This window comes from Squalius cephalus (genome assembly GCF_949319135.1).
Source record: "Squalius cephalus genome assembly, chromosome: 3".
In the NCBI taxonomy this organism is placed as follows: Eukaryota; Metazoa; Chordata; class Actinopteri; order Cypriniformes; family Leuciscidae; genus Squalius; species Squalius cephalus.
In genome coordinates this window covers 44471715-44494519 of record NC_137124.1, presented here as the reverse complement: position 1 = coordinate 44494519, position 22805 = coordinate 44471715, and the positions used below count along the sequence as shown (strand labels likewise).

Here is a 22805-nt window from a genome sequence, read left to right as displayed (position 1 = left end):
CCTCTAATAGTCTTCAGAACATTTTTTTTTTTTACTGCACAGATAACAACAGATGTTAGTCAAATGACTAATTCCCTGAATTCAAAACCAAACAATTGCATTAAAAAATATTTATTCAAAAATATTATTTCATATTTTTTCAAAAACAAATGTTTTCTTAAGGCACACGTGCATAACCACCTGTTTTAACAATGTGAGTTTTGCCATCTCAATATTACTGTCCGATGGCTTTGCCTTGGTTCTACCCAACCGAGGCCTTTTAGCAGTGTCACCACGCACAGACTCTGAGGTTTCCCCTTCCAATGCTGGGCTGCTTGGAGGCTGGCTGCAAGAAGCAGAAGATGACATTTCAGACCATAGGTCATTGTCAATGGTGCACATGTCAAGCATGTGATCTTCTACTTGGCTGTCCTCTGTTGGTCCAACGTCCTCTGAGTCAGAGTCAAGCTATAAACAGCACAGATAAAGACAAAAGCTTAGAAGTTAAGACTTTGTCAATTTTGTGTAGGTAATTAACTTTCACTATTACATTTATTTATTTAGCTGACGCATTCGTCAAAATAAACTTACAGTGAACTTAACAGAATGAAGGATAACCATCAAGTTACAATGTAATACAGGTGAAACTCGAAAAATTTGAATATCGTGCAAAAGTTCATTTATTTCAGTAATTCAACTTAAAAGGTGAAACTAATATATTATATAGACTCATTACATGCAAAGCGAGATATTTCAAGCCTTTATTTGTTATAATTTTGATGATTATGGCTTTAAGCTTATGAAAACCCCAAATTCAAAATCTGAGAAAAATAGAATATTACATGAAACCAATAATAATAAAAAAGATTTAAAATACAGAAATGTCGGCCCTCTGAAATCATGCTTATGTACTCAGTACTTGGTTTGGGCCCCTTTTGCATGAATTACTGCCTCAATGTGGCATTGCATGCTATCAGCCTGTGGCACTGCTGAGGTGTTATGGAAGACCAGGATGCTTCAATAGCGGCCTTCAGCTCTTCTGCATTGTTCGGTCTTATGTCTCTCATCTTTCTCTTGGTTCAGGTCAGGTGAGTTTGCTGGCCAATCAAGCACATAAATCCCATGGTCATAGAACCAGGTTTTGGTTCTTTTGGCAGTGTGGGCAGATACCAAGTCCTGCTGGAAAATGAAGTCATCATCTCCATAAAACTTGTCTGCTGAAGGAAGCATGAAGTGCTCTAAAATGTCCTGGTAGACGGCTGCGTTAACTCTGGACTTAATAAAGCACAGTGGAGCAACACCAGCTGATGACATGGCTCCCCAAACCTATAACAGGATGACTTGGCTCCTATAACAGTATTTCTATCCTCTCTCTCTCTCTCTCTCTCTCTCTCTCTCTCTCTCTCTCTCACACACACACACACACAACATTAAATATTTTAACTAATCACCTTGTAATGAATATAGATAATTTTTTTTTTTTACTTATTAGAAATAAGAGCAAATTAAACACACCTAATTGACTGACTAGTTTATATAGCCTATTTTAACTAAATATGAATAATTTAGTCCCACACAGAATGTAACGTTAATTCAAATGTTAACTCAAACAGGCCGAGAGCGAGAGGACCATCTCGCTCTCTCTAGTTCAAATTCAAGCTGCTTTATTAGTGTGACATTTGGAATATAGTAACGTTAATGACAATGCGTTTTTAGTATACAAATTTGGAATAGAATTTCTTTCTCTCTCTCTCTCTCTCTCTCTCCCCATCCCCCCCCATATTATTCATCATATTATTATTTGTTTGTTTAAGATTTGTTAAAGCCCTGCAGTAGCCGGTCTGCATGCCTCAAGTTCATTCATAGATGCTGCATTTAGTATTAATTAACCATTCAGAATCCACTTTAAAGCTTATTGGATTTTAAACTAAAATGAATTATCATACTTCTGATTGCCGGTTACTGCTATACTTATTCTGAACAGGTCATTAATCATTCAATTTAAAATTGTTTAACATAAATATACTATTTAATAGAGCTACACTAAAGTTTTTATAAAGCCTGGCACTCTATTAAATGTAGCCTAGTCATACTTCACATTTTTTTGCTACTATGTTAAGAGCATACAAATATACCACCCAACTCAGGCAAAACAATTGACAGCCCTGATAAATAAAGTAAAAGGCTTAAAGGGGTGGTTGATTGCGATTTCACTTTTTTCATTTTAAATAGTGTGTACTGTTGCTGCTGGTGTATGAACAGCAGAGATGGGGGACTCGAGTCAATGACTTGACTCGAGTCAGACTTAAGTTGCAAATTTTAGGACTTGAGACTTGCTTGACAAATATTAATAAAAGACTTGACTTGACTTTGACTTGATATTCATGACTTGAGACTTGACTCGGACTTGAGGTAAATGACTCGAAATAACTTGTCTTTTTAAAAATAAATATCTGTATTTGAACGCACCGCAACAATCACGTGACGTAGCAGGAACGCGCGCTGTGTGAACAAAAGCCGCGTGTCGTAGTGATGACGCTGAAGCGCGGGATCGTTCGCCAGCTGTGAAACGGTATGTAATGCGCAAGTTTATGATCGAATCAGAGAGGAAAAAAATGCACAAGCATGGTTTCTCGAGAGAGAAATTGCAGCTCATAAGCAAACTTAAGACGCTGCTGAGACATTAAAGTCACATCCAAATCATGTGTCTTTACGGGATTTTTACGGGTTGTGTGTGAACGCACTCTCTTATTCCGGAAAATCACTGGCAGTGTGAATGAACCTAAATCAAACTAACCCGAGTCAAATCTCGGGTCACTTTATCCGTGTATTTTCCGGAATCTCTGTGTGAAAGGGGCTTAAGGTCACACACCCTGACGAAGGCTCATTAGCCGCAATAGGTGTGCAAGTAGCTACTTGTCACCTGATTTTAAAATATTAAAGCCATGATGAAATAAAGGCTTTCTATATATTTTTAATAATATTCGAGTGCCTTGGATTAATGATTTTTTTATGATCTGAATAATCCCTTACATACAAAAGCACAGCGAAAAACAAAACATTTCTTGAAAATTAAAATCGGGTTAAAATATGTTAAAATATGCCATATTCCAGTTTTTCTTACCTGCATACATCCCTTTGTACTGTCTAGTTATATGCTACCAATATAGTCTGCTATCCCAGGGTTGACTTGAATGTTAAAAGAAATATAAAAAAAATGTAACTGTAATTTAATAATAATTAATAACACATTGGTACAGAGTCTACCGTTCTCTGGGATTTGTTTTCATGATAATCGAATGTAAAGAGTTTTATCTCTAAAAACTGATTAGCTTATAACGCTAGTATATAGGGCATAGAGTAAGTAAAAAGAAATCGCTAGTTAATACCACCAACAAGCACCCTCATTATGCTACCGTGTTAGTGTGGGGCTATTTTGAGCCTTGCTAGTGGTATTAACTAGCGATTTCTTTTTACTTACTCTATGCCCCATATACTAGCGTTATAAGCTAATCAGTTTTTATAAAACTCTTTACATTCGATTATCATGAAAACAAATCCCAGAGAACGGTCGACTCGGTTCCCATGTGCTATTACACCCCAGGTTCATTTTGCGCCGGAGTTGTCCTTTGATAGCATAATAGCATGTGTACATTGTCTAATAATTGGATAGTTTTTGGGGATGCACATAAAAGATTGTAAAAAGACACCTACACACAAAGAAAAAAAAACATAGGCCTACAGACTATCGAACCGAACCATGCATACACAAATAAACAAAACAAAAATTCAAACTTGCAAGCACAACCATGCACACATGCAAACAAATAATACACTCTTCACTCATACACACGCACACACATTCACTCACAAATATTAATGAATCAATTCACACTCAATCAAATCACCTCTCTCTCTCTCTCTCTCTCTCTCTCTCTCTCTCTCTCTCACACACACACACACACACACACACACACACACACAGAGAAAGTCAAACACAACCATGGACATGCAAACAATACACCTTTCACTCATACACATGCACACACATCATTCACAAATATTAATAAATCACTCACTCACACAGATTAATAATGTACAATAGTCAACCCACCTGATTGACAGGTTTAAGTTTTGTGTCAATTCAATTATTACTGTTTTTTTCTTGTTATTCTTTTGTTAAAAAGGAAAGATCTAACTTGTTGTTAAGGATGTGTTCATGTTCCATAAAGGGGATGCCAGTTTGAAGAATGCCATTTGGTAGCTTAGGAACCATTATACTTGAATTGTGAATTGTTTAATATCTTTTAATGGTCTACTGCAATGTTTGAGGCATATTTATTTTTCATGCTTTAATGTTGGCCTAATTTCAGTTACATTTACATTTTAGGCTATGTAGTTTGAAATTTTATTTCTTTTTTTAGATTTTTAACCACTCAGCTGTATGTGGAAATGCATATTTAAAAAAACGTTGCAAATAAAACCATAGTCCACAACTTATGTAGTTTTAACTTATTTTAATATATAAATTCTGTGAAATCATCAAACGTTTGTATGACTTGCCGTGACTTGTGACCCAAGCTACGACTTGACTTGACTTGCTTGACATAAAGCAGTGACTTGACTTGACTTGACTTGCTTTTCACAAAATTGACTTGGACTTGCTTGAGACTTGAAGGTTAAGACTTGAGACTTACTTGTGACTTGCACATGTGTGACTTACTCCCACCTCTGATGAACAGTATCTGCAAAGTTGCTGCGCTGAAAGTTCAACGTAAGCAGAGATATCTTCTTTTAAAAATCAGGAAGTTTAATGCCTACAAAAACGACTCGAATGGGACTACAACGAGATACTTCCCGGGTTTTATACGTAACTAACCCACATCAACCCTCCCTCCGGAATATGCAAAAAAGGGGGCATGGTCATATTTCTGCGGCTTTGTCGAAGAGGAAGAGTTATAGTGGAGAGCTGTAGCTATGCCGTCGAAAGTGTGTTATTTTCACCCAGCTGTCAGGTCTTCTGTGTTCAGGCTTCCTACGGATGCTGTAGTTCGTCAACAATGGCTAAAATTTATGTTTGATTATGTTCCTGAAAATTACAATCGTAATTTAGCTCTCTGTGCTGCGCATTTTACAGAAGACAGCTTCACGAATCTCCACGAATTCAATGCCGGATTCAACAAGAAACTGTTACTAAAACATGAAGCAGTTCCAACTTTAAAACCAGAGGCAGCAGTTGTTGGGCCACAACCTGTAAGTAAGACTTAATTTTAAATGTATTTAATTTCAGACGTAATGTTTTAGTTTTATCAAGGACGTAAACAAATGCCAGCGCTGGCTTTAGTAGCCACTTAGTTCGTGTGTCTATGACAAACGCGTACAAACATTTTGGACCTGAATTTGTAATTATGTACTAATTTAGTAAATGTATTTTCCATGTAGGCTATACTTTATGACGTAATTTTTCGATTTGATCAAGAACGTAAACCAACGCTGTTTGTTTATAGTAGCCAGTTAGTTCGATGCTATTTTGTGTGTATAAAGTTCAAAAAATTATATGTAATCGATAAAACAATAACTTTAAAAAAACGGTATTACTCAGTCATGTATATTAAATGTTTAATCAGGAGAAAATCGTATCTCAAAAGCTAACAAGCAGCAGTAGCATTTTCAAGTAACAGAGTATCGAAATTCTTATATAATAATAGTAGAATAGAATAATAATAGAAAAAATTACCATTCAGAAACGTTTTGTAAGAGCCGTGTTTGCGGAGGTTCTGCTTGACTCTCTTTATTGCTGCTTTCTGGGTCTGATTCTGGCTCAAACTGATACGGCAGTATTGACACCATTATTTACATTTGACCGGAGCACATGCAACTTTCGCCCGTAAAGGTAATGGGCGTGAAGTTTCCGCACAACGTGCACTACGCAGTTTAGCCAATTACAACACACCGGCCCAACTAACCAATCTGAGCCCATTGCCTGTTTCTGAGGGAGTGGTTTCATAGAATCAGGAAGTCAACCGGTCGTTCAAATGACAGAGGAGAAAACGGCTTACAATAAAGGTGAAATTTATGAAAAATAAGGCTTTAAAAAAACAAACAAACCCGAAGACATGTTATATTGCACCCCATAAACACAATCATGCAAAGAAAAAAAGCAGTAAACCACCCCTTTAAACGGATGCATCTTGTTTTCACCTGCAGGAAAAACAAACACTTAAAACAAAAATGACAGTAAATGACCACTAAAGTCAGTAGGTGGCAGCAGAGGGACACTTATCTGCTCATTAGCCATGTCCACTCCTTGATATAAGAAGTTTCAGTAAGTCTTGGGTCATTTATTCCTGTACATTAAGGGCTCAATGCATTAATTTCTGGAAGGAGCAATGTTCAATATAGTGTACATTTGCTTTTGTAAAATATTTTAAGTGCTTTAAATGTCTTACAGATTTGTATTTTATGGGGGTTCTGCATCTTTGGAAAAGTTATATTCCACTATCACAAGATAAATAATGAGTGAAATGTATGACTGAATGATTTTTTTTTATTTTTTTTTATGTGAAAACGAAGAGTTTGTAATGTCATTTGTAGCATCTTTTAATAACAGAATAATAGACTTAAATGGTCAGAGTATGACTGCTTTATTCTATGGTATTGTCTGCATGCTGGTCCTATTCCTGTCTACCTTATACATGAGATACCCATACCTTTACTCTGCTCTTAAGCACACACAATAATCATAAATGCTACACTAAATCCTGGGAAATAAAGTTTGTTACATAAATAAGAATTACAGTAAAAAGCATTCACTTAACAATTTCGCAGTTAATGAAGTACATGTTATACAATATAACAGTGTTCAGTATTTTCAGATTTAAACTATGGCTACGATTTATATTTATATTCTTTATATCACAATGACATAAATATGTGTGTGTATATATATACAGTATATATATATATATATATATATATATATATATATATATATATATATATATATATTCACACATACACACACACACACTCTGCATATATGTGTGTGTGTGTGCTTGTGTGTTACATTGTCTCTATAAAGTATATTTACTGTATTATGTAAAATGCAAGTGGAGTACGTATACAGTATTACAGTACTGAAAATAATGTCTGATTACACCTGTTCGGTCTACAAACGTTTGAATGATTGAAGACACTGTTGTTCTCCCAACATTCGGCTTTAGCTTTTGACCCTCAGTCATTGTAAGGTCATGATTGATAACATTGTCTGCAATAGTGTCCATATTTCATTAGAAACATGTCCACAATCTTGACCTCTTCCACTGTTTTGCCTCCGTACCCTTCCACCACACATCATTACTCCTCTTCTTCCCGACTGTTGACCCTGTTTGTTTCTGTGTTGTTCTTCCATTATCTAAATGTGTGACACTGTGTTGTGCTCTGTCTATATATGCTTGTCAAATGAAGCTTCATGAGATGCACCTCTGAGCTATTTTAGAGACCTGGTTGATTTAATGCTTTACATTCCCCTTCATTAGTGAAATGCAAAATTTATAGCCAAGACGCTGTCATTAAACCGTTAAAATGTAGCATGTCATGGGAACCAACAACAGCACATACATTTAGGCTATACCCATATTTCTATTTATAACGCACTCACTTTAAATTCACGTTTCACTTCTGAGTAACAGATATATATATATATATATATATATATATATATATAATGAAAATTAATTGCCAACTGAGACAAGTTGAGGAAAAATACCAAGTAAAACACAAATTTGTAAATATTTGTTTGAATGTTTATGTAATGAGCAGTTTTTAGAAAACCAGAATGCCTGTAAATAAACAATATATTAATGACTGGCATTTCACACAATAGTCGATGAAAATACAGTTCCAAACAGCGCCACAGCAGAACAACTGCAATTGTCTGAAAGGAGTTGTGTGGGTGTTAAATATATATTTGTGTTTTTGAAAGAATAGGTTGAACATCAACCAGTAATCTCAATAGAACAGGGCCTTGGCGCCATCTACTGGTAATTTTATATTGATATTTAGTAGTTTAAAGTAGTTTAATATTTTCATCAGAGGCGGACAGAGTACACAGCTACATTACTTGAGTAAAAGTACAGATACCCCTTGCTAAATTTTACTCAAGTACAAGTAAAAGTACTACAGTCAGATGTCTACTTAAAGGGTACATAACATGCACAGTTTCACCTAATCTCATGTTAATCTTGAGTACCTATAGAGTAGTAGTGCATCCTTAATATCTCAAAAAAGTGTTTAGTTTTATTATATTTAGAAAAGAAAAATACAGCTTTCCGATTCTCTCCGGAAAAAGCCGAAGTCCTGGAGGCGGAGCTATAGAGTCAAGCGGTAGAGTTGATTTCCAGCAAAAGACAGAAATCTGATCCAGTTGTACTTACATGAATGGGGTCTTTTATCACTGGGACCGCTCCACGTTTTAATAGCAAACGATTTGCAAATCCAGCGTCGACCTGGGCCTTGTTAATAAAACATTCGTCACTGAAACGACCAGAACACACAACCGCACTTCCTACACTCCGTTGCTGCCCCGGAAAAACAAACTGCATCCACTGTTCCTGTAACACTGGGTTCTTTGGAAAACTGAACACGGTAAGCTTTCCCTCACATCCAAATACACACTTTTTTGGAGACATTCTTGAACAAATCCTATGCAGCGCTGCCGATGATTTCCTGTTGAAGCGCGTTGATGTGCGCGGTCTCGCTCTCCTCTAGTCGACGTGCTCGCGGGCGAGCTTTTCCGAGAGAAATGCTCATATAAGGAGTTGCACTCTGATCTACGTCATTAGATCCACGATCGAAAAAAAACCAGCCGAAACTTGTACCAACCCGGAAGTAAGATTTTCAGCATAGAAATTCTCCGTTATTCGTCCAAAATATTTTTTTAAAACTTTGCCCATGTTTAGCATGAGAATCTATCTCTTTAACACTGTAAACAACTCTGAATACATGAAACACCATTGTACCCCCCCTTTAAGTAAAAGTACTACTTGTTTTTAAAAGTACTTGAGTATCAAGAGTACATTTTCTAAATATTGCATTACTACTGCCATAGTGCTTACATTGGTAAACACAGCAAACACTTGAAGCGAAAACTATCATTAACTTGTTCAGAAAATTGTAATAGTCTGGCAAGGTGGGGCCACGGCTTGGCACGTTCGCGGGATGCGATATTTTTTTTTTTCCCAGGATGGTAGGGGAAGACTCATGAATATTCATTAGGGAAGTCATCCCTGATTGGTCTGATGACCTACCCCTAAACCTACCCGTCACTGGGGGTCTTATGACCTCCATAACCCCGCCCCTAAACCTACCCGTCACTGGGGTTAAGACCAAATTGCTGGTTGGCTGGTTTAAGATGGAAGTAGCTAGTTTTAGCTGGTCTCCCAGCCTGGCGTGTATGATCAAGCTCGTTTCCCAGCCTGGACAATTTGGTGGTCAGCTGGTTTTAGCTGGTCTCCCATTCTGGCCAAGCTGATGAACATCTTATTATTATTATTATTTAGTATAATAATAATAATAATTCATACACACAAACAATAAGTTAATATAGATTAAGTTGATTATAATACACTAGTTAATTGGAACCCAGAATTATTTTTATTTTTATTTATTTTTTTTGCCATTTAGTTATTCTTGTATTAGCTATTTATTAGCTATTCGTTAGTATTGTAACGCAAGGTATCATTAAATGTAAATTGAATTTTTCAAAAATAAAATAAAAAACTTTTAATAGGCTACTTCTTGCACATGAATGGGCCATAGAACTACACAATGAGTTTAAAATTCATGATTTAATATTAATGGTATTTTAAATGATGTTATATGTTTTAATTCTAGACGTTTATTTAAATGCTGCGTGACTTTGAAGTGTTTTAATCCGCGTGCGCGTGAACATTCGAGTCGCATTCAAACACTAGAGCGAGCGCGCTGCGCGAGAGCAGATGGAAACGAGGAAACGTCATCATCATCAACTGACAAACAGCAGAACTCCCGTCTCTCGCTGTTGTTTTCACTGCTTTCAGGTGAGTTTAGTCAACAAATTCACACAAATAATACATACAAACGTCCCTGACACCTTTATTGCGTGTAATTGACAAGCTTCCGTTGAATATTTACTTTATAGAAATGGCTTTGTTGTGTCTTCAAAAAAGTCCGTTAGCATCTCAACCATTTTCACTTAACGTTACGTTAAGCTAAGGCTAACTAACGTTATAGACTGGAGCTCTTGTTTATGAAAGTTTGGGGTTTTAACCACATCTTTGTGTACATAACAGTTTTTGATAGTTTTGTTTTGCTGGTCATTTGTCAATGGGTGATTGGAAGTAAGCTAATTTATTTAACCTAAAAGAATGCACTGTACTGTTAATCAGTGACGTCACTTACAAATAGTGATAAAAAAAGGTTATTTCAGGAGCAACAGAAAAAAACCCCTCTATTGATTAATCATGATACTAATTTCATATGCATTTATTTCACAATACATTATCTTAAGAATTATATATATATATATATATATATATATATATATATATATATATATATATATATATAACAGTTATATAAATAAAATAAGTTCTGCTCTAGCTTGTAAATGTTCTATTGTAAATCCTATGTAACATTGTTGGCTCTGTGACAAATTGCATGTTATGTTCTAGATCATCATGCTGAAGGCCTGCTGCACCCCTGTCCAAGAGAATCTCCCCGGCAACCATATGACTAGTAAGCAAAACCACCTCAAACATAGTGCACTACTGTTCAAAGGTTTGGGGTCTGTAAGATTTATGCTTTTGAAAGAAGTCTCACATTTTAAAATCATTAACCCCAGGTTTTTTCATTGAGATTGTCCTTGAGAAGCATGTAAGCTAAATAATCAGATAAATAATAGGCGACAAATATAATGTTATAATGGTTGTAGTTATAATAATTAATTTAACTATTATGATAACAGGATATCATGGTTATTGGTATATTTTATTTTATTTCTCTAGGTCTGGTTTGAATTATGTTGGCCAATGAGACAGACACCATACTGTCCAACTCAGGGGTATTTATTTTGTATGCATTTTTTTTTACTGATAAATACTGAAATTCTTTTTACTTTTAAATGCTAAATGTGGTTCAGGCACGCAAGTTATTTTTCACAGATATCGGGCCAGCTTATAAGTATGAGTATACTCATAGCTCATACTCTTAGCCTTTAAAATGTTTGAATTGATATCCTCAATGCAATATCAGGGGGTAAAGATATCATTAGAGTTCTTAAACTTATGGCTATGCTCTTGTTATCAGATGAGATACAATCCCTAGCGTTTGGCCCTGTATTCTTCAGGACAAGACCTTGATGCTATCCACACTCAGTAGATGAAGAAGGTGAGTTTCACAATAGCTGCCACTATCACAAATCAAGAGACTGAACACAACAGGCTTTCATCCATATGAACACACCCATATGTAGGCATGGGTACTGAAACAATACTAATACTTATATTCACTTAAACACAGTTTATGTCTTAAAGGTATAGTGGAGGATCTTTCCGAAGATTTGCACTTTTTCTCCAAATAGCATGCCAAACTTTACCTGTCGAGTAGAAACCTTGCGACTGAGGCATCAGTGGAAAGCCCAACCTGTGTTTTCAGTGCACGCCATCGTGTGAAACAATCTCCCAAAAACACTCTGGTCTTGTTTCTCTCTTCTGAGGCCTTTCTCTTCTTCTCATACACTTCGTACAAACTTTTTCTCTTGCGACCCTCAGACATTTTCAAACGACCCGGTGAAACGGCGAGCTTCAATGAATGGCGTTAACCGTAGCTCACCAGTCACCACACATAAACACCTGAAAGTGCACATGCGCAGAAAGCGAAAACTAAGGGACGAGCACGTATGACAGCCTTACGTAAACATATCACCAGAATGATTGACAATTAGGAGGACCAATAGTATAGATGATCCATCCGGAAGAAAAAAATCCTCCACTATACCTTTAAGTTTAAGCTTGTTGAATAATATGTCAAAAGAAATGCAATGGTCAGGATTATTGAGGGCCTTTTTCTATGACAGCAGACACATGAGATAATGCCTGAAGTGAGTCAGTGAAGGAGAAGATCAAGCCTATGGAGGAGGACATGCAGTTTACACTTCAGGAGAAAGACAAAGATGAGCTCCAGGGCAGATTCAGCAATCATTATAAAGTGAGTTCAGTGTTTCCATGTTTAGGTGATACTGTTTAATAAAGCAGATACATTGTGTTATTTAAAGTGATGATTTTACTTGTTTTATTATTAAAAGGTAATATTAAAGGTTAAAAATTACCCATGGAAATAGACCTGCACGATATTGCAAAAAACTGATATTGCAATATTTAATTTTTTCTGCAATATATAATGCAATATGAAAAACTATTTCACCAAATTACTTAAATAGCTGTATTTGGGAAATAATTAATCATTCTAGAATGATTGGTGTGATTTTGTAGGGGTTTCTGCACAGAAAATGATAAATTGCAAGCATAGGTAAAAAAATGTAACAAAGATGCAAAATAAAAATATTCCACGTAAGTCTAATTTAGGTACAGAAATTGAGTAATCAACTGTAAAATAACATGGCATAGTCTTTACATAGCCTGACTTCACAGAGGCCTATACTGCAATATCACTACCACAGATAGGTATGAATGATAAAACAATATGTTCATGGCTTTAATGCATCACATAACATGCGTGTTTATCACAGTGTGTCAGGATGTGTGTGTCTTGCACCTGTTTTATGAGGACACCGTTTTATGAGGACATCATAAGTACATGTTCCTGATGTTTAACTTGACTAGAGAATCTCAGTGTGTTGTGTTAGTTTGACAGAATCCTGGTCTATGAGGACACTAGTTTTACCGGGACACACATAATGGAATATTAGGATCGATACTGATAACCCATAATTCACAGCTCATTGTGGCTAATACCAATATCGAAAACTATTTGTGCTTGTTAGATTAAATATAATATATTATATTAAATTAAATATAATCATTGAAGAAGTTGGTAAAAATAGCAACCTCTGTTGAAATTGGCTTTCAATAAGTAATACTAAAATTAGTATTTATTTGTCTTTTATATTTTTTATTTGCTCTTCTTTCCTCTTTTCAGATGATAACTGAGAATAATCAGATGAAACCTGAACAAGATAGAGCAACTCTAAAGGTATCTAAGAAGTTTATAATATAAATGTCTTACTGTGTTTCCCAACGTTTTGATTGTTAACAGCCTAGTGTCTTATTCTAATTGAATGTATTGATAATTGAATATTTTGAAATGAAAGATGGAGCATAGGCCTACATTTAATAAAATTCGGGAAAAAATATCCTTTATAAAGGTAAAAAGGTTTTCCAACAGTGATGCAATGAAACATTGATAATTTAAGTTCTAAGGGAGTAAAGCCTCTGTTTAGGTTATTTAGGAAATGTAATTTTGCCAAAAGAAGAATTTCTTTTAATTTAAATAAATGTTAATTTTAAAGCAGCCTACTTCAGTGCGATATGTTAATGTAATAGTAATGTTTTCTTATAATATCTTTGTACTTTTACATTTCATCATATCATTGGGTAACTGTTGAGCAGCTTTTTTTGCTCGAGACCCAGCTTTCTTTCCCATTCAATAGTGCTGTGGCTCTGCAGTTTGATACTATTATGGGCGTCTGTTTTTAAGAGCAAAAACGCTAACTTGACTAAATTTCGGTGCATCCCTAACCTGAACTATGTTTTATCATTTAAAACCTACACCTGGAGAAGGTTAAATAACAGATGACTGTAATGCTATGAACATTACATGACTAGTGGACAAAGTTCACAGCTGGCAAGATCTTGAATCTGCTCAAAGTACGCCCAAAGATGTTGGATGAATATATTTCAAAATATAGTGTATGGATAATCTTATGCACTGGTAATGTGGTTTAAGAGGTACATTGTCCTAATGAATTCTCCTTCTTTTTGCAGGTCTAATCATTCAGCCCCAGTAAAGCCATACAATGTAAAAGAATAACTGTGAATCAAATAATAAAAATGTAATATTAATGTTTTGTGTCAGATGTTTATTTCCATATGGGTTGAGTAAAAAAAACGGTCTTAATACTGTATATCATTTTTATTTCAGGTGCATGTTCTTCATTCTTTGCTAAACAAAACCTGAGCTGTAAGCTATTGAAAAGTTGGTGTGCAGCTTATATCAGTTGTGTATAATTGTAATAATAATTCAAATTAATTAATTAAAAACTATAATTAATGTCCTAATTATTAACAGCTAAATGCATTAAACCTACAAATCTTAACCAATACAAAAAACTGTAATGGAAACCATTAAATATGTGCAATTCAAGATCAATACAAATTTGTAATGAAGCCATCAGAACCAATACAAAACTGTAATGGAAACCATTAAAATACATGACCAATACAAATTTGTAATGAAACCATCAGAACCAATACAAAACTGTAATGGAAACCATTAAAATACATGCCCAATACAAATTTGTAATGAAACAATCAGAACCAATACAAAACTGTAATGGAAACCATTAAAATACATGACCAATACAAATTTGTAATGAAACCATCAGAACCAATACAAAACTGTAATGGAAACCATTAAAATACATGACCAATACAAATTTGTAATGGAAACCCTTAAAACCAATAAATCCTAATGGAATATGGCCCAAAACACACTACGTAATGGACTCCACTTGGTAATGGTTTTAATGGTTAACGGCTGATGGTTTGTAATGGTTTTGTAGTGGAAACCATTAGCAATTCTGTAATGGTTTCTATTGTTTTTTTCAGCAGGGAGATCACACATCACAAGGACTAAAGCGGCATCAAACGCACAATAACTGGAATTTAAAACTGTGAAGAAACAAATGATCAATAAACTGCTGGACAGATAGACACCAGGATTTGTGCGCTTGACATGATTTCTTCGCTTTGTGCCGTGAACTTTTAAATGCACACTTGTGCAGTGCAGCGCTGCACACTGTGACTCCATGTTGCTTTGAGCACATCATTCTGCGCCCGCGATGCGCATACGCGCTTTGTGTGCTCTGTTTTGAAGCGTTTCATATTTTCATAGTTTTGCTCACTGAAATATTATTAAAAGCAGTATATTTTCCTGCTTTTTTGTCCTTAGCCAATCACATGCCTGATCAATATTTTATATAAAATATAAATAAGTATTTTGTGTAACTAGTGCAATTTTTTTTTTTTTTCAAATGAAATGGGGGTGAAAAAGTAAAATTACAATAAAAATACACACCTGTGCCAAAATTCATGCAGTTAACATAAACATTTTTTTTAAAAAACTTACACATAGGTCCAAAGTGGACAAAAATGTCCAAGTCAAAAAACTCTCATAAAAATGTTATGCTTGGGAGCAAATACTTAAGTTTGGTCTCATTTTAAAGAAGACCCTTTTGCAGATTGTTGTTGAAGTGAAAAATTTTAAAAAAGTGCAACCAAAAAAAGTTATAGAAATTTAAGTTTATGAAAAATATTTATGAACATTATAATCAATATTTTATCTAAAATATATATTTTATGAAACATTTGGAACTCTAAAACTGATATAAATTCAAAGCCATAAATCTAAACAGGCTGTGTTCCGAATTTGAGGACGATATCTCAAAAAATAAGCTTTCAGTAAGATTTTGTTTGGGCGCAGTACCAGACTTTCCCCATTGGATGCCAGCAAAACTCCACTGGTGAACACAGTGATTGGATTTTCGATTTGCAGTTGAGTTTTTCTCTCTCAAATATTACAAGCACACAAACAACCTTTTTATTTTATTACACACATACAAACCACACTTAGACATCCATACCAACAAATCCACACAATTATCGTTGCATAGTTTATCCAATTGGCTCTATAATATGCCGAAGCAGAAAACAGGAATAAAGCGAGTATTTGCTTTATAGGCCTAACCTGAAAAAATGGCACCATTTGATATTTTTTTTAAAAAAATGTCAATTTTGAAGCCTTGCCAACAGAATGAAAGCCTATTAAAAAAGATTGCATCATTTTATAGTTAAACGGCACAGGGATTAAAAAATGCAGTTTTAATGGGTTTCAATGGGGACATTTTTGTCCTTAAGGTCCTGAGAGGAAGTATTTTGTGTAACTAGAGCAAAATAGATTTTTTAAAGAAAATGATGATGAAATAGTAAAATTCCAATAAAAATACACACCCGTGCCAAATTTTATGCAGTTAGCATTAACACAGGCAAAGTGATCAAAAAAACAAAACTGAAAAAGCCAAAAATGTCCTCAAGGATGCACAAGGGTTAATGTGTTCTGACACGAGAATTGATCTTTAGCCCAATGTTTGATTTAACCTGTTTGTCAGAGCACCAGAGAACTAGGTGGATATACTATAAGTAGCTAGATAACACCTAATATATTTATTTAATCTATATATATATATATATATTTTTTTTTTTTTCTTATAATGTCAGCTAATCATGACATACAGTATGTCCGTCTATTATAGGTTAGAGGAGCAGGAGAAACTCAGAGCAGAAATTGAGGCAGAGAATAAAGAACTATGTTCTCTAAACATGCAATTGCAGCAACAATTGCTGAAGGCACTGAAATCCTCATCAACAGCAAAGTGCAGTGGTAAGGAGGACATCCCCCCCCCCCATCCCCTCCCAATTAAACCAGCTAATAAGATGCAAATTAAAGGAATAGCATTGGGATTGGGGAAGACAATAAGTTATTGGAGTACTTCAGCTGTGATCTTTGAGGGTTTATAAAGTATATTCTTTGTTGTCATGTTTTCCATCATCTGTCATATTTGTGATGTGTTTGTTTTCTTTCTAACTGTCAAAGATCCTGGAGCCCCAAGCCCAAAGGAGACCTTACAAAGTAAGGATATACATGTGTATATACAGTATAAAAAATATATTACTCACAGTCACAGATATCTGAAATCTATCATGGTCCATATTACCAAACTATAGGCCATGATGCAAGAGGGTAAATATGTATATTGAGTACATTGACATTATTTTGTATATAGTTGCAGAGTCTGGCTGTTTGAATGAGGTGGAGCCACCTGTATCTTCAAAAGGAGATGAGGTACAGCATTGCCCTCCCCTTACGAAAAAGAAGTATACTTCAAGTTCATTTTTATAAAGTATACTTAAGTAATGTTTAAGTATATTTTTGAGAAGTATATAAAAAGTAGACTGAAAGTATACTTTCTTATTTTTAATTTAAAAGAAGTATACTAATGGAACACTTGAATAAACTTATTTTTCGTAAGGGTCGTCATCTGTGTGCATGGATTAATATAAGAACCCCCAACTACAGTACACTTAAAGTTTTAATTAATTTTGTATGCATTTGTACAATCTAGTACCTTGATTATTTTTGTTTTTAATTTTGTCAGATTCACTTGGGGGGAGATGTTCGAGTGCGCAGAGAGGCCTGGTCAAGGATTCAAAACAGCACGCGGGATTCCTTATTTGTGAAGGAGTTGGCAGTGGCAATCTGGGGCACTAAGACTCTGGGGGAAAGAAGTCTCACAGGGAAGGAATGCCCCACAACCAAAACCAGCAGGCAGCCTTTAACCCCCCAGAAACTTCAGACATTAAAAGGTAGCAGTAGCCACAAGGTCTTTGTGGGATGCCAAGTACTGGGTTATGGAGTAATACATTTTTATCTCTATATCACCATTTATGTTAATTTCTTTTCAGTCTGTTTCAAGGAGTGGCTTTACAAAAAGAATGTGGAGGAGACAGAGTTGCAGGCCAGATGGGTAAAGGCCGGACGGTTCATCACAGAAAAAATAATGGACATTAACAGACTAAAAAAAAAATAACTTTAAAATGTGAGTATGGGATTCCATTTGTGCCAAAAATGAGTCGACTGCTTTGTGCTTTGTACTACACATTTGTCCTTGTCAACAGTAACCTGCTAACAGTTGCCTACTTTTTCAGATAAATTAGTATATGTTGATGTGTATGCTCTCTGTTTATGTCGTTTTGTTCTGTCATCCTTACTGTATTGATCCTAATTTTTCAGGTAAATTACTAAATGTTGATGTGTACTGTATGTTCTTTGTTTATGTCGTCTTGTTCTGTTGTCTCTTTCTGTCGTCTTGTTCTGTCGTCTCTTTCTGTCATCTTAACTCAGGGTTCCCGCGGGGTCTTAAAAAGTCTTAAAATGTCTTAAATTCTGAACTTTAAATTTAAGGCCTTAAAACGTCTTAAAAACAGCCAGATTTTCATCCGCGGTCTTAAATTGCATTTAGTCAGGTCTTAAAAAAGATTTTACTCTCGTTCATTTCCAGAAACGAGAGCCGCATAAAGTTATTACAAAGTAGCAAAAAAATATCGAAGTCGCTCACCAAGAGGCAGTTCACATATCGCGTCTTTTTCGCGCTCAAGTTCATTCAAATGAATGAATGAACGCGGTAAGCTCGCTTGAAGCGACGCGCTCGTTTTTTTCCCAGGCGCAGCGACATGAAAAAAGACATGAAGGATGCGGGTGCACCCAAACACTACGGGTGTTTTTCTCTTTTCCGTAAATAAATCTTGTAACAGAGCTACAGCAAGCGTTTTTCGGCGGTGGAAATCCATTAGCCACTAAAACTTTTTTGTCATTGTGGAGTTGCATAGCAACGACAGACGCCACGGGAAAATCGGACCGAATTTTACTATTAATAATAAAAGATAAGCTAAAGTGTATTGTAAATGTCACTAAATAATTTTTTTATAAAAAGAATGAGTCAAAAAAGATCAATTAAAGTCTGAAATATGTGAGGTTTATCTTTTTATAAAAACCTTTTTTTTCAACTTTGAACTTGTACATGTTAGTATATAACGTTGCAAGACACTTTTAAAATCTGGCTATCATTTTTAATCATATTATTTTAATGTTTATGTTAGTGCGTATTGATGCTAATTTTATTTGTTATTTGCTGTTTTTTGACATAAAACTTGGTGAATTGATTTCATTGTCTAGTATTTGTACTTTTTGAACACGATTCTGTGATAACAGTGATAATTTTTGCCACTATAATAATTAAATGAAAAGTTCATGCCATTTCATCTCTAGTTATGATCAACTAATTGTGTTTTTTTACAGTAGGCCTATATGCAAAGTACAATTTTTATTAAAAAAATTATATCTGATTCTGTTCTTTTCTCTGACACGCGTTGTTGGGTCTGGAAGGTTACTAATGTGATTGCTTTATCTGTAAATTAAGTTAATGCTTTTTCAATTACTGAATTCATTGAAATAAAATGAATTCTTTGATTTGAATATTTTTTGGCAATGCGTCATGTAGGTCTTAAATTTCAATCTTTATGGTCTTAAAATGTCTTAAAAAGGTCTTAAATTTGACTAACTGAAACCTGCAGGAACCCTGTAACTGTCGTCTCTTTCTGTCGTCTTGTTCTGTCGTCTCTTTCTGTCGTCTTGTTCCAGAAAGAGACGACAGAAAGAGACAACAGTTAAGACGACAGAAAGAGACAACAGTTAAGACGACAGAAAGAGACGACAGAAAGAGACAACAGTTAAGACGACTGAAAGAGACGACAGAACAAGACGACAGAAAGAGACAACAGTTAAGACGACAGAACAAGACGACAGAACAAGATGACAGAAAGAGACGACAGTCAAGACGACAGAAAGAGACAACAGTTAAGACGACAGAAAGAGACGACAGAAAGAGACAACAGTTAAGACGACAGAAAGAGACGACAGAACAAGACGACAGAAAGACACAACAGTTAAGACGACAGAAAGAGACGACAGAACAAGACGACAGAAAGAGACAACAGTTAAGACGACAGAACAAGACGACAGTTAAGATGACAGAACAAGATGACAGAAAGAGACAACAGTTAAGACGACAGAACAAGACGACAGAAAGAGACAACAGTTAAGATGACAGAAAGAGACAACAGTTAAGACGACAGAAAGAGACGACAGAAAGAGACAACAGTTAAGACGACTGAAAGAGACGACAGAACAAGACGACAGAAAGAGACAACAGTTAAGACGACAGAACAAGACGACAGAACAAGATGACAGAAAGAGACGACAGTCAAGACGACAGAAAGAGACAACAGTTAAGACGACAGAAAGAGACGACAGAAAGAGACAACAGTTAAGACGACAGAAAGAGACGACAGAACAAGACGACAGAAAGACACAACAGTTAAGACGACAGAAAGAGACGACAGAACAAGACGACAGAAAGAGACAACAGTTAAGACGACAGAACAAGACGACAGTTAAGATGACAGAACAAGATGACAGAAAGAGACAACAGTTAAGACGACAGAACAAGACGACAGAAAGAGACAACAGTTAAGATGACAGAAAGAGACGACAGAACAAGACGACAGAAAGAGACGACAGTTAAGACGACAGAAACAGACGACAGAACAAGACGACAAAGAGATGACAGAACAAGACGACAGAAAGAGACAACAGTTAAGATGACAGAAAGAGACAACAGTTAAGATGACAGAAAGAGACGACAGAACAGGACGACAGTTAAGACGACAGAAAGAGACAACAGTTAAGATGACAGAACAAGATGACAGAAAGAGACAACAGTTAAGACGACAGAACAAGACGACAGAACAAGATGACAGAAAGAGACGACAGTTAAGACGACAGAACAAGACGACAGAACAAGACGACAGTTAAGATGACAGAACAAGACGACAGTTAAGATGACAGAACAAGATGACAGAAAGAGACAACAGTTAAGACGACAGAAAGAGACGACAGAAAGAGACAACAGTTAAGACGACAGAACAAGACGACAGGAAAAGAGACGACAGTTAAGACGACAGAAACAGACGACAGAACAAGACGACAGAAAGAGACGACAGAACAAGACGACAGAAAGAGACAACAGTTAAGACGACAGAACAAGACGACAGTTAAGATGACAGAACAAGACGACAGAAAGAGACGACAGAACAAGACGACAGAAAGAGACAACAGTTAAGATGACAGAACAAGACGACAGTTAAGATGACAGAACAAGATGACAGAAAGAGACAACAGTTAAGACGACAGAACAAGACGACAGAACAAGATGACAGAAAGAGACGACAGTTAAGACGACAGAACAAGACGACAGAACAAGACGACAGTTAAGATGACAGAACAAGACGACAGTTAAGATGACAGAACAAGATGACAGAAAGAGACAACAGTTAAGACGACAGAAAGAGACGACAGAACAAGACGACAGAAAGAGACAACAGTTAAGACGACAGAAAGAGACGACAGAACAAGACGACAGGAAAAGAGACGACAGTTAAGACGACAGAAACAGACGACAGAACAAGACGACAAAGAGATGACAGAACAAGACGACAGAAAGAGACAACAGTTAAGATGACAGAAAGAGACAACAGTTAAGACGACAGAACGAGACGACAGAACAAGACGACAGAAAGAGACGACAGTTAAGATGACAGAAAGAGACGACAGAACAAGACGACAGAAAGAGACGACAGAACAAGACGACAGAAAGAGACAACAGTTAAGATGACAGAAAGAGACAACAGTTAAGATGACAGAAAGAGACAACAGTTAAGATGACAGAAAGAGACAACAGTTAAGACGACAGAAAGAGATGACAGAACAAGACGACAGAAAGAGATGACAGAACAAGACGACAGAAAGAGACAACAGAAAGAGACGACAGAACAAGACGACAGAAAGAGACAACAGTTAAGATGACAGAAAGAGACAACAGTTAAGACGACAGAAAGAGATGACAGCACAAGACGACAGAAAGAGATGACAGAACAAGACGACAGAAAGAGACAACAGAAAGAGACGACAGAACAAGACGACAGAAAGAGACAACAGAAAGAGACGACAGAACAAGACGACAGAAAGAGACGACAGAACAAGACGACAGAAAGAGACGACAGTTAAGATGACAGAAAGAGACGACAGAACAAGACGACAGAAAGAGACGACAGAACAAGACGACAGAAAGAGACAACAGTTAAGATGACAGAAAGAGACAACAGTTAAGATGACAGAAAGAGACAACAGTTAAGATGACAGAAAGAGACAACAGTTAAGACGACAGAAAGAGATGACAGAACAAGACGACAGAAAGAGATGACAGAACAAGACGACAGAAAGAGACAACAGAAAGAGACGACAGAACAAGACGACAGAAAGAGACAACAGTTAAGATGACAGAAAGAGACAACAGTTAAGACGACAGAAAGAGATGACAGCACAAGACGACAGAAAGAGATGACAGAACAAGACGACAGAAAGAGACAACAGAAAGAGACGACAGAACAAGACGACAGAAAGAGACAACAGAAAGAGACGACAGAACAAGACGACAGAAAGAGACAACAGTTAAGACGACAGAACAAGACGACAGAAAGAGACAACAGAAAGAGACAACAGTTAAGATGACAGAACAAGACGACAGAAAGAGACAACAGAAAGAGACAACAGTTAAGATGACAGAACAAGACGACAGTTAAGACAACAGAACAAGACGACATAAACAAAGAACATGCACATCAACATTTAGTAATTTACCTGAAAAATTAGGATCAATACAGTAAGGATGACAGAACAAAACGACATAAACAGAGAGCATACACATTGTTGTGTGAAACATGCAATTTGTTCTTTTATGCCTCATAATGTATAGGCTTCTAATAGGGTATTAAAAGGAACCCCGATTATTAAGACACATAGGCCTAAATATGCTA

General features: G+C 35.9%; 1 long non-coding RNA gene across 1 annotated transcript; it reads left to right on the top strand.

Annotated features, from left to right (window-relative positions):
• Positions 1-9979: 9979 nt before the first annotated feature.
• On the top strand, positions 9980-12218 carry LOC307155621. Its single transcript, XR_013820540.1, has 5 exons — positions 9980-10058; positions 10692-10755; positions 11025-11080; positions 11326-11406; positions 12095-12218. It is a non-coding gene; the product is annotated as an uncharacterized lncRNA (long non-coding RNA).
• The last annotated feature ends 10587 nt before the right edge of the window (positions 12219-22805 follow it).